General features: G+C 38.8%; 1 protein-coding gene across 1 annotated transcript in view; it reads right to left on the bottom strand.

Annotated features, from left to right (window-relative positions):
• LOC128773765 (uncharacterized) overlaps positions 1-13317 on the bottom strand; it is a gene marked incomplete at its 5' end in the record, with an annotated part of 111667 nt that overhangs the window by 21856 nt on the left and 76494 nt on the right.

Genomic DNA, 13317 nt, shown 5'->3' with positions numbered 1-13317 from the left:
AACAGTCTCTGAGATACATATTTGCATGCAGATGATTATTGGGAAGTGCTCTCAAAAATATCATTTATTTATGAGTGAGGGGAGGAGGTTAGACAGAGGGAGTAGTTGGACTGTCATGCAATTGAACCAGAGGCCTTTTCCTCACAGGGAGCTATGGAGTTGGCATAGCCCTAGCAGGTATCTCAAATGGAGGCAAGGTTGTCCAACTGTTGTAACCCTTTCATCAACCAGTCATTGGTTGTGGGCTGCCCCAGGGAAAGACTTTAGCCTTTGAGGAAGGAACTACTTTCAGCTGACTACAATGCACTGGGTGAATAATGGCACAGGATTGAATAGGGGAGGGATCTAAAATGTTTCACCATAGCACAATAAAAAGTTCACAAGTAGTAACATTGCTGGAAGATGTAAACAAGAAAGTAAAAATCTCTATAATCTCACCAATCAGACATAAACAAAGTTAACTTTTTACAGTAAAACCTTGGATTGCGAGTAACTTGTTCTGTGAGTGTTCTGTAAGAAGAGCAAACATTTCTAATAAATTTTAACTTGATAAATGAGTGATGTCTTGCAATAAGAGCAGTACGTGTGCCAAACATCACATGATCACAACTGAGCCAAAGATTCTACTCTCTTTGTCTCTCTCTCTTGCTGCGAGATTGTGGGTGTTCATCACCCATGCTCAGATGCTTGGTTTCAGGCTGTGGTGTTTGGCAGAAATCAGTGATTTTTCAGAACTTTGGAAGGTGCCCACAACTGGCAGTAATGTATTTTTTGTCACTTCACAGTACCTATGGACAGTCCTTTGCTTTTCCATACAAGAGTAAGCTTAGGAATGCTTTTCTGCATTCTAGGTCAGGCTGTCCGAAGCATAGACCCTTTCCTCTGCTGCTTTATTGCCAATTACATTAAATGCAGTATATGACAAGATTTTATTAATACTGTACTGTGGTCAAAGTCTGTGCGAGTGTATACAATGGCCCCCATGCAGAACAAGATTCCATTGAGCCAATAGATAGCAGTGATTCTGTTAGTGATGGTGAAATTAGTCTTACACAATAACCCTCCTCTCTCTTGCCTCCCTCACACCAGCCATGAAGGTTCACAGGCAAGTGCTGGTTAATTTGTTTATTTTTCTTTATATTTTGTATTTTATTTATTATCTTCAATTATATGACTGTATGGTAATTATTTTTATGTGAATATTTTTGAGTTGTGGAAAGAATCATCTGAGTTTCCATTATTTCTTATGGGGAAATTCACTTTGATATACAAGTGCTTTGGGTTACAAGCATGTTTCTGAAATGAATTATGCTCACAAACCAAGGTTTTGCTATATTTGATATCTGTATATCACCCAAGCTTAAAACCCCACAAGTTATTCTTGAGTTCTCTTGTTCCCTCTCCCTCACTTTCACATACAATAAACTAGTAACTCTTGACAATTTTATATACTAAATGTTTTTTAAATCCATCCCTTCTTCCAATGTTATCTCCATTTCTATGGCCCTGATTTGGGCCCTCATCATGTCTTGCTTCACTTATAACATCTGCAGTTTTTACTGATTCCCCAGCTTATTGGCTGCTATTTCTTTCACTCCTCCTTGCCTTAGGTCTTCCTACCTGATTTTTCTTCCCAACATACACCACAATGTTTTATGATTTAATGGATTTTATTAATTGTATTCTTTTTTCCCTGAAATATTATATCTGTGCTAACATTCCAGTCTCCTCTGCCAAACATACACAAACTTTATTGCACCCCTCCTCCACACTTTGGCTCTGTGACTGACCTGTTTAACTCTTCAGCATTTCAAGCTCAGCTTTCCCTTTAAATGCCCCCAACTCTCCTCCTAAGCTGTGTTCTCAAATCAGCCTTCAGATACCTCTATTAGAACATTTACTATATTATGCTTAAAGACTTCTAATGACGTTCCATTATGTTTAGAATAAAATCCAAACTTCATACTCTGGCTTACAAAGCCTAACAAAATCTGACCTTTGCATACCTCTTCAGAATCTACCACAGTCCATCCATACTTTCCTCTTTCTGTTCTTTAATTATGTACCAATATCATTCACATTTGGAGGACTTTTTTGCTTTAGCTGTCTTCCATGCCAGGAATGTTATTTTCTCTAATCTTTACATGGCCTGATCCTTCCTGTCATTGAGTTCTCTGGTTAAATGTCATCTGGGTGAGCTCTCTTGACCACTCCACCTTAAATAGTTACCCAGTCATCAGCATATCCCTCTTCCATTTTCTTAATGGCACTCATCACAAAGTATGAGCACTTTGGATACTGTATGTCTCCCCTACCCTTAGAATATAACACCTAGACAACAGTAAATCTATGTTTGCCTGATCTACCATCGTTTCCTTGGCATCTAGAAACTTGTCTGACACATAGTAGTCTATTGATAAATTAATGAATAAATGTTTTTGTCTTTGTTTCCTATGAGACTATAGGTTTCTAAAAACTAAAACATATGCCTTAATTTGAAATACTTGTTTATCACTAGTTCCAAACAGAAGTGCCTAGTATAGAGAATAGGTTCAAAATGATGTTGTGGAATTTCACTTCTTTATTTTTATAATTTTGGATGATGGATTGTGGGGTTCCTAGGATCATGTCCATTTGATTTGTTTTGTGACTGCTTGTTTTACATTCTCTAAAATCTCAGAGAAAACTTCTATAAGTTAATTCCTCATTACCCAAAAACAACTATGTTGACTTTTTTCTTTCATTTCTTCTTGCAAAATACAGACCAGAATTTTTTGGGGTTTGCATGAAGAAGGTATGCTCACTGAGGTGGGATTGTTCCAGAAGGTATTGGGTCCAACACAAGGAAATGGGGCTGTGGTTTGGCAGAATGAGGAAATTTGTTCCATACAAGTAGACCAGGAAAATATGTAAATACATAGAGAAAAGCAGGACTCAGATTTCTCACTGTCAGAGAAGGGAGTTACAAATATAAGAAAATAAAAGGAGAGTGCTAAGAATCAACACTGTGGTTAGGTTTTAGAATTGGAGATATTAGAGAAAATCCATGGTTTTAAAGTTTAAATAAATGAAAAGATATAAAGATAGAGAAATATATATATATATAAAATATAAATATAAAATAAGTATATAAATATAAAATAAATATATAAATATATATATTTAAATATATATAAATATAAAAAATATATATATAATTTTTCCGGTGAGAAGTCTTGAAATAAATAAGCATATCAATGACACATATTTTGGTCTCTAATGTAACCTTCCAATGAAAGGAACCAGAGTTACTTGGAAAAATGGAGGGACGGATGGGGATGGAATAGTACAAGCTGAGGCTATAACATCCTGTTGTAGCAGAAAGTAAGGAAGTTGAACAAATGATGGGAGCATCTTCAAAGGATGCAGAAGTTATCCTTCAGGGACTCTTATTGGCCATAGATGGGACAATGTGAATTTCAAGATTAGCAATAATAGATAGATAGATAGATAGATAGACAGACAGATGGATAAATAGAATAAATAAAATATCCAATGATCTATATTGATAAGGAAGGAAGGAAGGAAGGAAAAAGCTCTACCATAGAGTGGAATGTTACTAATAAATATAGGAAGAAAGGTGGAATTATAAAGTCACTGTTTGGCAATCATCAAAGAGATAATTCAGACACGAAATTTTAGTAGATGCTGAAACTTCTGGATGTAGGGTTTATGAGAAGAAGAATATGCACATAATGTCAAAGGATTGCTTCAAAAATACATGTTGAATACAGAAGGAACAAGTAACTTATAACAAAAATCTAGCTGACACCACTTTAATCAAATCATCAATGTTAAAATCACCAGTAAAGGGATAAATTGAAATCTTCTACCACCTTATAAGATAAGACATATTGAAGAAAACACAACTTCTTTTCTATAGAATTCATGCCAAAAATGTATAACCTGAACCCAAGCATGAAGAAACATGAGACAAACCCAAACTGAAGTATATTTTACCAAATAACTGGCTTGTAATTTTCAAAACTGTCAGGGTTAATAAAGTCAAGGGAACCTGAGGAATTGTTCTATATTGAAGAAGACTAAAGAAAATTACATACTTAATGCAATGAATTACTCCCATTTGGATCCTTTATCTGTGAAGGACAGTGTTGGAACAATTGATGGAATTTAAATGGAGTACACGGAAAAATTATAACCTATTGATGTTTATTTATTAATTTTGATTGTTATATTGTAGTTAAATAAGAATGTCTCCATTTGTAGAAAATAAATGCCAAAGTATTTCTGGGTAACATGGCATCAATGTGCTCTTGATTGATTTAGGAAAAAAAGTTCTTTATATTTCTTTGCAACTTTTTTGTAATTCTGATGTTATTTATAAAAATAACATTTTATTTTTTTATTTTGGAGAGAGAGAGCATAAGCAGGGTAGAGGGGCAGATGGAGAAAGAGAGAGAATCCCAAACAGGCTCCAAGCTCAGCGTGGAGCCCGACGTAGCCCCTATCTCACTTCTGTGAGATCATGACCTGGACAGAAATCAAGACTCAGTCGCTTAACTGACTGAGCCACCCAGGTGCCTCAGAACATTTTCTTTTTTTAAAGTTTATTTATTTATTTTGAGAGAGAGAGCAAGTGTGCACAGTCAGGGGAGGGGCAGAGAAGGAGGAAGAGACTCTCAAGCAGGCTCCATGCTGTCAGCATAGAGTCTGACACAGGGCTCAACCTCACAAACCATGAGATCATGACCTGAGCTGAAATCAAGAATTGGACACTTGGGGCGCCTGGGTGGCTCAGTTGGTTAAGCTCAGACTTCAGCTCAGGTCATGATCTCGCGGTCTGTAAGTTCGAGCCCTGCATCGGGCTCTGTGCTGACCGCTCAGAGCCTGGAGCCTGTTTAAGATTCTGTGTCTCCCTCTCTCCCTGACCCTCCCCCATTCATGCTCTGTCTCTCTCTGTCTCAAAAATAAACGTTAAAAAATTAAAAAAAAAAGAATTGGACACTTAACCAACTTGAGCCACCCAGGTGTCCCAAGAACATTTTCAATAGAATTTTGGATCCTTCATTGAATAATGAGCATTTATCTAGTACTTGAATGTATCTGGATTTCATCCTTTCCTGCTTCTTTAGGAAACTAGCTGACTCTGATATTCTGTCTTTTCAATGTTTTCTAAGGATTCTCCACAATATTTAGACATATTCAAGTCTCTGTAATCTTAAAATAAACAAATAAACATACAGCCAAACAAAACTTCCATGGCTCTACATGCTCCTTCTTAATCCTCTATTACACAGCCAGCCTTCTTGAAAGAATAGCTGATTCATTTTTTCCACATTTTCTCTCAAACAACTTCAAATTGGCTTCCAATTCTATCATTATACTAAAACAATTTTTTTATTTTTTAATAGTGGCCAATGACCTTCCAGATGCCAAATTCAATGGGGGCTTTCAAGTCTTGTCCTGTTCAAAACTACCCTTGGTTCTGTTGCTAGAGTGATATTTCTATTATCCAAATATGACCACATCAATCCATAGGTTAAGGCTGTTTATTATACCCCATAGCATTTAAAATAAAGTCTAATATTCTCAGTATGACATAAAGGCCCCTTCAAGACCTGGCATCTGACTACTTTTCCCATTTCATCTCTTGTCTCTCCCTCTCTCTCAAAGAGTATTGCTGAAATCTGCGCAATTCATTCTATCATTATAGTTTTAGCACTGATCTCAGGGTATGGGCGTATATGAGTCGTTAAGTAAATATTCAGTTAATAAGTGCCTACCATGTGATTAGAACTGTACTAGATGCTGTGGAAAATTCAAAGAAATATTCAAAGGAATGCTTATTCAAGAACATTATTGATAATGTTATTGGTTTCATTGATAATAAAAATACAATGAAGATTTTAAACACTGGTGTTCCGGAAGATGGCAGCGTAGGAGGACGCTGGGCTCACCGTGCGTCCTACTGATCACTTAGACTCCACCTACACCTGCCTAACTAACCCAGAAAACCACCAGAAGACTAGCAGAATGGAGTATCTGGAGCCAAGCGCAGACGAGAGGCCCACGGAAGAGGGTAGGAAGGGCGGAGAGGTGGTGCACGCTGCACGGGCTGGCGGGAGGGAGCCGGGGCGGAGGGGCGGCCCGCCGGCCAAGCAGAGCCCCCGAATCTGGCTTGCAAAAGCAGAGGGGCCAGAGGGAGTGTGTTCCGACAGCAAGCAGGACTTAGCATCTGGGAGGTCATAAGTTAACAGCTCTGCTTGGAGAGCGGGAAGGCTGGAGGACAAAGGGAGGGAGAGTTGCTGAGCCCAGGGACTACAGAGCTCAGTTTGGCGGGGAACAAAGGCGCTCGCCAGTGCCATCTTCCTCGCCCATCCCCCAGCCAAAATCCCAAAGGGAATCAGTTCCTGCCAGGGAACTTGCTTGCTCCGCGCAAATACCCAACGCTGTGCTTCTGGGGAGCCACCCCTCCGGCAGCGGGTCTGACTCCCTCTGGCTGCCACAGGGCCCCTCCTGAAGTGGATCACCTAAGGAGAAGCGAGCTAAGCCTGCCCCTCCTGCCCCCGTGCACCTTGCCTACCCACCCCAACTAATACGCCAGATCCCCAGCACCACAAGCCTGGCAGTGTGCAAGTAGCCCAGACGGGCCACACCACCCCACAGTGAATCCTGCCTCTAGGAGAGGGGAAGAGAAGGCACACACCAGTCTGACTGTGGCCCCAGCGGTGGGCTGGGGGCAGACATCAGGTCTGACTGCGGCTCCGCCCACCAACTCCAGTTATACACCACAGCACAGGGGAAGTGCCCTGCAGGTCATCACCACTCCAGGGACTATCCAAAATGACCAAACGGAAGAATTCCCCTCAGAAGAATCTCCAGGAAATAACAACAGTTAATGAACTGATCAAAAGGATTTAAGTAATATAACAGAAAGTGAATTTAGAATAATAGTCATAAAATTAATCGCTGGGCTTGAAAATAGTATAGGACAGCAGAGAATCTCTTGCTACAGAGATCAAGGGACTAAGGAGCAGTCACGAGGAGCTGAAAAACGCTTTAAACGAAATCCAAAACAAAATGGAAACGACGACGGCTCGGATTGAAGAGGCAGAGGAGAGAATAGGTGAACTAGAAGATATGTTATGGAAAAAGAGGAAGCTGAGAAAAAGAGAGATAAAAAAATCCAGGAGTATGAGGGGAAAATTAGAGAACTAAGTGATACACTAAAAAGAAATAATATACGCATAATTGGTATCCCAGAGGAGGAAGAGAGAGGGAAAGGTGCTGAAGGATTACTTGAAGAAATAATAGCTGAGAACTTCCCTGAACTGAGGAAGGAAAAAGGCATTGAAATCCAAGAGGCACAGAGAACTCCCTTCAGACGTAACTTGAATCAATCTTCTGCATGACATATCATAGTGAAACTGGCAAAATACAAGAATAAAGAGAAAATTCTGAAAGCAGCAAGGGATAAACGTGCCCTCCCATATAAAGGGAGACCTATAAGACTCGTGACTGATCTCTCTTTTGAAACTTGGCAGGCCAGAAAGGATTGGCACGAGACCTTTAATGTGCTGAACAGGAAAAATATGCAGCCGAGAATCCTTTATCCAGCAAGTCTGTCATTTAGAATAGAAGGAGAGATAAAGGTCTTCCCAAACAAACAAAAACTGAAGGAATTTGTCACCACGAAACCAGCCCTACAAGAGATCCTAAGGGGGATCCTGTGAGACAAAGTACCAGAGACATCACTACAAGCATAAATCATACAGACATCACAATGACTCTAAACCCGTATCTTTCTATAAAAACACTGAATGTAAATGGATTAAATGCGCCAACCAAAAGACATAGGGTATCAGAATGGATAAAAAAACAAGACCCATCTATTTGCTGTCTACCAGAGACTCATTTTAGATCTGAGGACACCTTTAGATTGAGAGTGAGGGGATGGAGAACTATTTACCATGATACTGGAAGCCAAAAGAAAGCTGGAGTAGCCATACTTATATCAGACAAAGTAGACTTTAAATTAAAGGCTGTAACAAGAGATGAAGAAGGGCATTATATAATAATTACAAGGTCTATCCACCAGGAAGAGCTAACAATTATAAATGTCTATGCGCCGAATACTGGAGCCCCCAAATACATAAAACAATTACTCATAAACATAAGCAACCTTATTGATAAGAATGTGGTAATTGCAGGGGACTTTAACACTCCACTTACAGAAATGGATAGACCATCTAGACACATGGTCAATAAAGAAACAAGGGCCCTGAATGATACATCGGATCATATGGACTTGACAGATATATTTAGAACTCTGCATCCCAAAGCAACAGAATATACTTTCTTCTCGAGTGCACATGGAACATTCTCCAAGATAGATCATATACTGGGTCACAAAACAGCCTTTCATAAGTTTACAAGAATTGAAATTATACCATGCATACTTTCAGACCACAATGCTATGAAGCCTGAAATCAACCACCTGAAGAAGTCTGGAAAACCTCCAAAAGCATGGAGGTTAAAGAACACCCAACTAAAGAATGAGTGGGTCTACCAGGCAATTAGAGAAGAAATTAAAACATATATGGAAACAAACGAAAATGGAAATACAACAATCTAAACGCTTTGGGATGCAGCGAAGGCAGTCCTGAGAGGAAAATACATTGCAATCCAGGCCTATCTCAAGAAACAAGAAAAATCCCAAATACAAAATCTAACAGCACACCTAAAGGAAATAGAAGCAGAACAGCAAAGGCAGCCTAAACCCAGCAGAAGAAGAGAAATAATAAAGATCAGAGCAGAAATAAACAATATAGAATCTAAAAAAACTGTAGAGCAGATCAACGAAACCAAGAGTTGGTTTTTTGAAAAAATAAACAAAATTGACAAACCTCTAGCCAGGCTTCTCAAAAAGAAAAGGGAGATGACCCAAAGAGATAAAATCATGAATGAAAATGGAATTATTACAACCAATCCTTCAGAGATACAAACAATTTTCAGGGAATACTATGAAAAATTATATGCCAACAAATTGGACAACCTGGAAGAAATGGACAAATTCCTAAACACCCACACTCTTCCAAAACTCAATCAGGAGGAAATAGAAAGCTTGAACAGACCCATAACCAGCGAAGAAATTGAATCAGTCATCAAAAATCTTCCAACAAATAAGAGTCCAGGACCAGAAGGCTTCCCAGGGGAGTTCTACCAGACGTTTAAAACAGAGATAATGCCTATCCTTCTCAAGCTATTCCAAGAAATAGAAAAGGAAGGAAAACTTCCAGACTCATTCTATGAAGCCAGTATTACTTTGATTCCTAAACCAGACAGAGACCCAGTAAAAAAAGAGAACTACAGGCCAATATCCCTGATGAATATGGATGCAAACATTCTCAATAAGATACTAGCAAATCGAATTCAACAGCATAGAAAAAGAATTATTCACCATGATCAAGTGGGATTCATTCCTGGGATGCAGGGCTGGTTCAACATTCGCAAATCAATCAACGTGATACATCACATTAATAAAAGAAAAGAGAAGAACCATATGATCCTGTCAATCGATGCAGAAAAGGCCTTTGACAAAATCCAGCACCCTTTCTTAATAAAAACCCTTGAGAAAGTCGGGATAGAAGGAACATACTTACACATCATAAAAGCCATTTATGAAAAGCCCACAGCTAACATCATCCTCAATGGGGAAAAACTGAGAGCTTTTTCCCTGAGATCAGGAACACGACAGGGATGCCCACTCTCACCGCTGTTGTTTAACATAGTGCTGGAAGTTCTAGCATCAGCAACCAGACAACAAAAGGAAATCAAAGGCATCCAAATTGGCAAAGATGAAGTCAAGCTTTCGCTTTTTTGCAGATGACATGATATTATCCATGGAAAATCAGATAGACTCCACCAAAAGTCTGCTAGAACTGATACATGAATTCAGCAAAGTTGCAGGATACAAAATCAATGTACAGAAATCAGTTGCATTCTTATACACTAACACTGAAGCAACAGAAAGACAAATAAAGAAACTGATCCCATTCACAATTGCACCAAGAAGCATAAAATACCTAGGAATAAATCTAACCAAAGATGTAAAAGATCTGTATGCTGAAAACTATAGAAAGCTTATGAGGAAATTGAAGAAGATATAAAGAAATGGAAAGACATTCCCTGCTCATGGATTGGAAGAATAAATATTGTCAAAATGTCAATACTGCCCAAAGCTATCTACACATTCAATGCAATCCCAATCAAAATTGCACCAGCATTCTTCTCGAAACTAGAACAAGCCATCCTAAAATTCATATGGAACCACAAAAGGCCCCGAATAGCCAAAGTAATTTTGAAGAAGAAGACCAAAGCAGGAGGTATCACAATCCCAGACTTTGGCCTCTACTACAAAGCTGTCATCATCAAGACAGCATGGTATTGGCACAAAAACAGACACATAGACCAATGGAATAGAATAGACACCCCAGAACTAGACCCAAAAAAGTATGGCCAACTCATCTTTGACAAAGCAGGAAAGAACTTCCAATGGAAAAAAGACAGTCTCTTTAACAAATGGTGCTGGGAGAACTGGACAGCAACATGCAGAAGGTTGAAACTAGACCACTTTCTCACACCATTCACAAAAATAAACTCAAAATGGATAAAGGACCTGAATGTGAGACAGGAAACCATCAAAACCCTAGAGGAGAAAGCAGGAAAAGACCTCTCTGACCTCAGCCGTAGCAATCTCTTACTCGACACATCCCCAAAGGCAAGGGAATTAAAAGCAAAAATGAATTACTGGGACCTTATGAAGATAAAAAGCTTCTGCACAGCAAAGGAAACAACCAACAAAACTAAAAGGCAACCAACGGAATGGGAAAAGATATTTGCAAATGACATATCGGACAAAGGGCTAATATCCCAAATCTATAAAGAGCTCACCAAACTCCACACCCGAAAAACAAATAACCCAGTGAAGAAATGGGCAGAAAACATGAATAGACACTTCTCTGAAGAAGACATCCGGATGGCCAACAGGCACATGAAAAGATGCTCAACGTCGCTCCTTATCAGGGAAATACAAATCAGAACCACACTCAGATATCACCTCACTCCAGTCAGAGTGGCCAAAATGAAGAAATCAGGAGCCTATAGATGCTGGAGAGGATGTGGAGAAACGGGAACCCTCTTGCACTGTTGGTAGGAATACAAATTGGTGCAGCCACTCTGGAAAGCAGTGTGGAGGTTCCTCAAAAAATTAAAAATAGACCTACCCTATGACCCAGCAATAGCACTGCTAGGAATTTACCCAAGGGATACAGGAGTACTGATGCATAGGGGCACTTGTACCCCAATGTTTATAGCAGCACTCTCAACAATAGCCAAATTATGGAAAGAGCCTAAATGTCCATCAACAGATGAATGGATAAAGAAATTGTGGTTTATATACACAATGGAATACTACGTGGCAATGAGAAAGGACGAAATATAGCCCTTTGTAGAAATGTGGATGGAACTGGAGAGTGTGATGCTAAGTGAAATAAGCCATACAGAGAAAGACAGATACCATATGTTTTCACTCTTATGTGGATCCTGAGAAACTTAACCGAAACCCATGGAGGAGGGGAAGGAAAAAAAAAAAAGAGGTTAGAGTGGGAGAGAGCCAAAGCATAAGAGACTGTTAAAAACTGAGAACAAACTGAGGGTTGATGGGGGGTGGGAGGGAGGGGAGGGTGGGTGATGGGTATTGAGGAGGGCACCTTTTGGGATGAACACTGGGTGTTGTATGGAAACCAATTTGACAAAAAATTTCATATATTGAAAAAAAATGCAATGAAATATTCAAAGTTAATGCCTATTAACTAGGAATCATTTCAAGTAATGTTTGTGAAATTTTTCCCTAATATCAATAAGTTTGTTGTGGCAAAAATAACCCTTTTAAAGAGGAAATAAACTTTTAACATAAAAATGATCAATAAAGTCATGTTAGTATTAAATAGAACTAACTGATATGTTTTGTACCTATTATGTAATAAACTACAATATAATAAACAGATATAGGCAAATATCATGTAAGTGTTTAATATAATTGTGGTTATTCACACATATAACCCTCTTAAACTATAAGTTGAAACTTTTGGTGTAGTAAAGAATTTTCTCTGTTTCTCTTTTCCAGAAAACACTCCAAAAGAAAAAGAGGAATAACAGCAACAACAACTACCAGAAATATAATCTTTAATGAGACTAAAAGTATTAACCATTTAAAAAAATAGAGCAAGTATTAAAACTAGCCATTAGAAGACAGGACAAACCTAAGCATCTGGGTTGGATGAGAACTGAGGAGAAACTAATCTGATGTAATTTCTCATAAAATTCCGGAAAAGGTCATGTTTCATAGCCGTAGGAATCTCTGAGTATATGTGTGACACTACAAGGACAGAAAATAAGGACAGTGTTTGAAAATCTGAAAAAAAGATAAAGTAGATTCTATCCCCACATATATGTCCTTTCTTTTGTCTCTCACTGCCAAATAACTATATATCTTCATCCTCACCCCCATGAAAGATAAAATACATTCTCTGGTATGGGTGAGATAACATATGGAAAGTAAGGAATTAAATAAAAACATGTGTGCTGAAAGATGGAACTCTCATTCCTCTCACAACCAGCAATAAAATGTCATCAGCCAGGTTAATATGCACAGGTAGGAGACTGGGAGATGGTTTTGTGAAGAAACCGAACCACATGAGAAAACCTATAGGCAATGGCATGTAGGGGCCTCCCAAAACGCCAGATGACCAAATGATAATGTTAGCAAAACCATGATGCAGTGAGGTAAACAAAACAAAACAAAACAAAAACACACAAAAAAAAACAAAACCGAAAACAAAACAAAACCTTATTAGGATGCATTTTTAAATAAAAACTGGCAACACCAAATCACCAAAAATTACCAGAGATCCTCTAAAATAAAAGAAAAAGAAACAAAGGAAGAAATAAAAGCTTAGAGAGGTGAAATAAGAGATCCCCTGTTGTACTCCACCACAGAAGAAATAATTTGACAGTCATCCACAAACTTTGTGCCTCTGTGGGAGCTCTGGGATATAGGTAGGAGGTTACAAAACCCCAGGGAGCTCAAGACCAAGGAGGGTCATTTTGAAAAGTCAAGCCTATGCCCAGATGGCATACTCATTAACAAAGGTCCTGGATACAGACCTAGAAATAACCACATCCCCCTGTGGATTTAGTTGCAACCCAATTTGGCCTTGGTACTGCCACAAGTACCATCTAAAAAGTGACCCAGAA

This window comes from Panthera pardus, unplaced genomic scaffold, assembly GCF_024362965.1.
Source record: "Panthera pardus isolate Hobbes unplaced genomic scaffold, ASM2436296v1 HiC_scaffold_27, whole genome shotgun sequence".
Lineage (NCBI taxonomy): Eukaryota > Metazoa > Chordata > Mammalia > Carnivora > Felidae > Panthera > Panthera pardus.
Note: the sequence above shows the minus strand (reverse complement) of the source record. Positions and strands in the feature narration are given on the sequence as shown.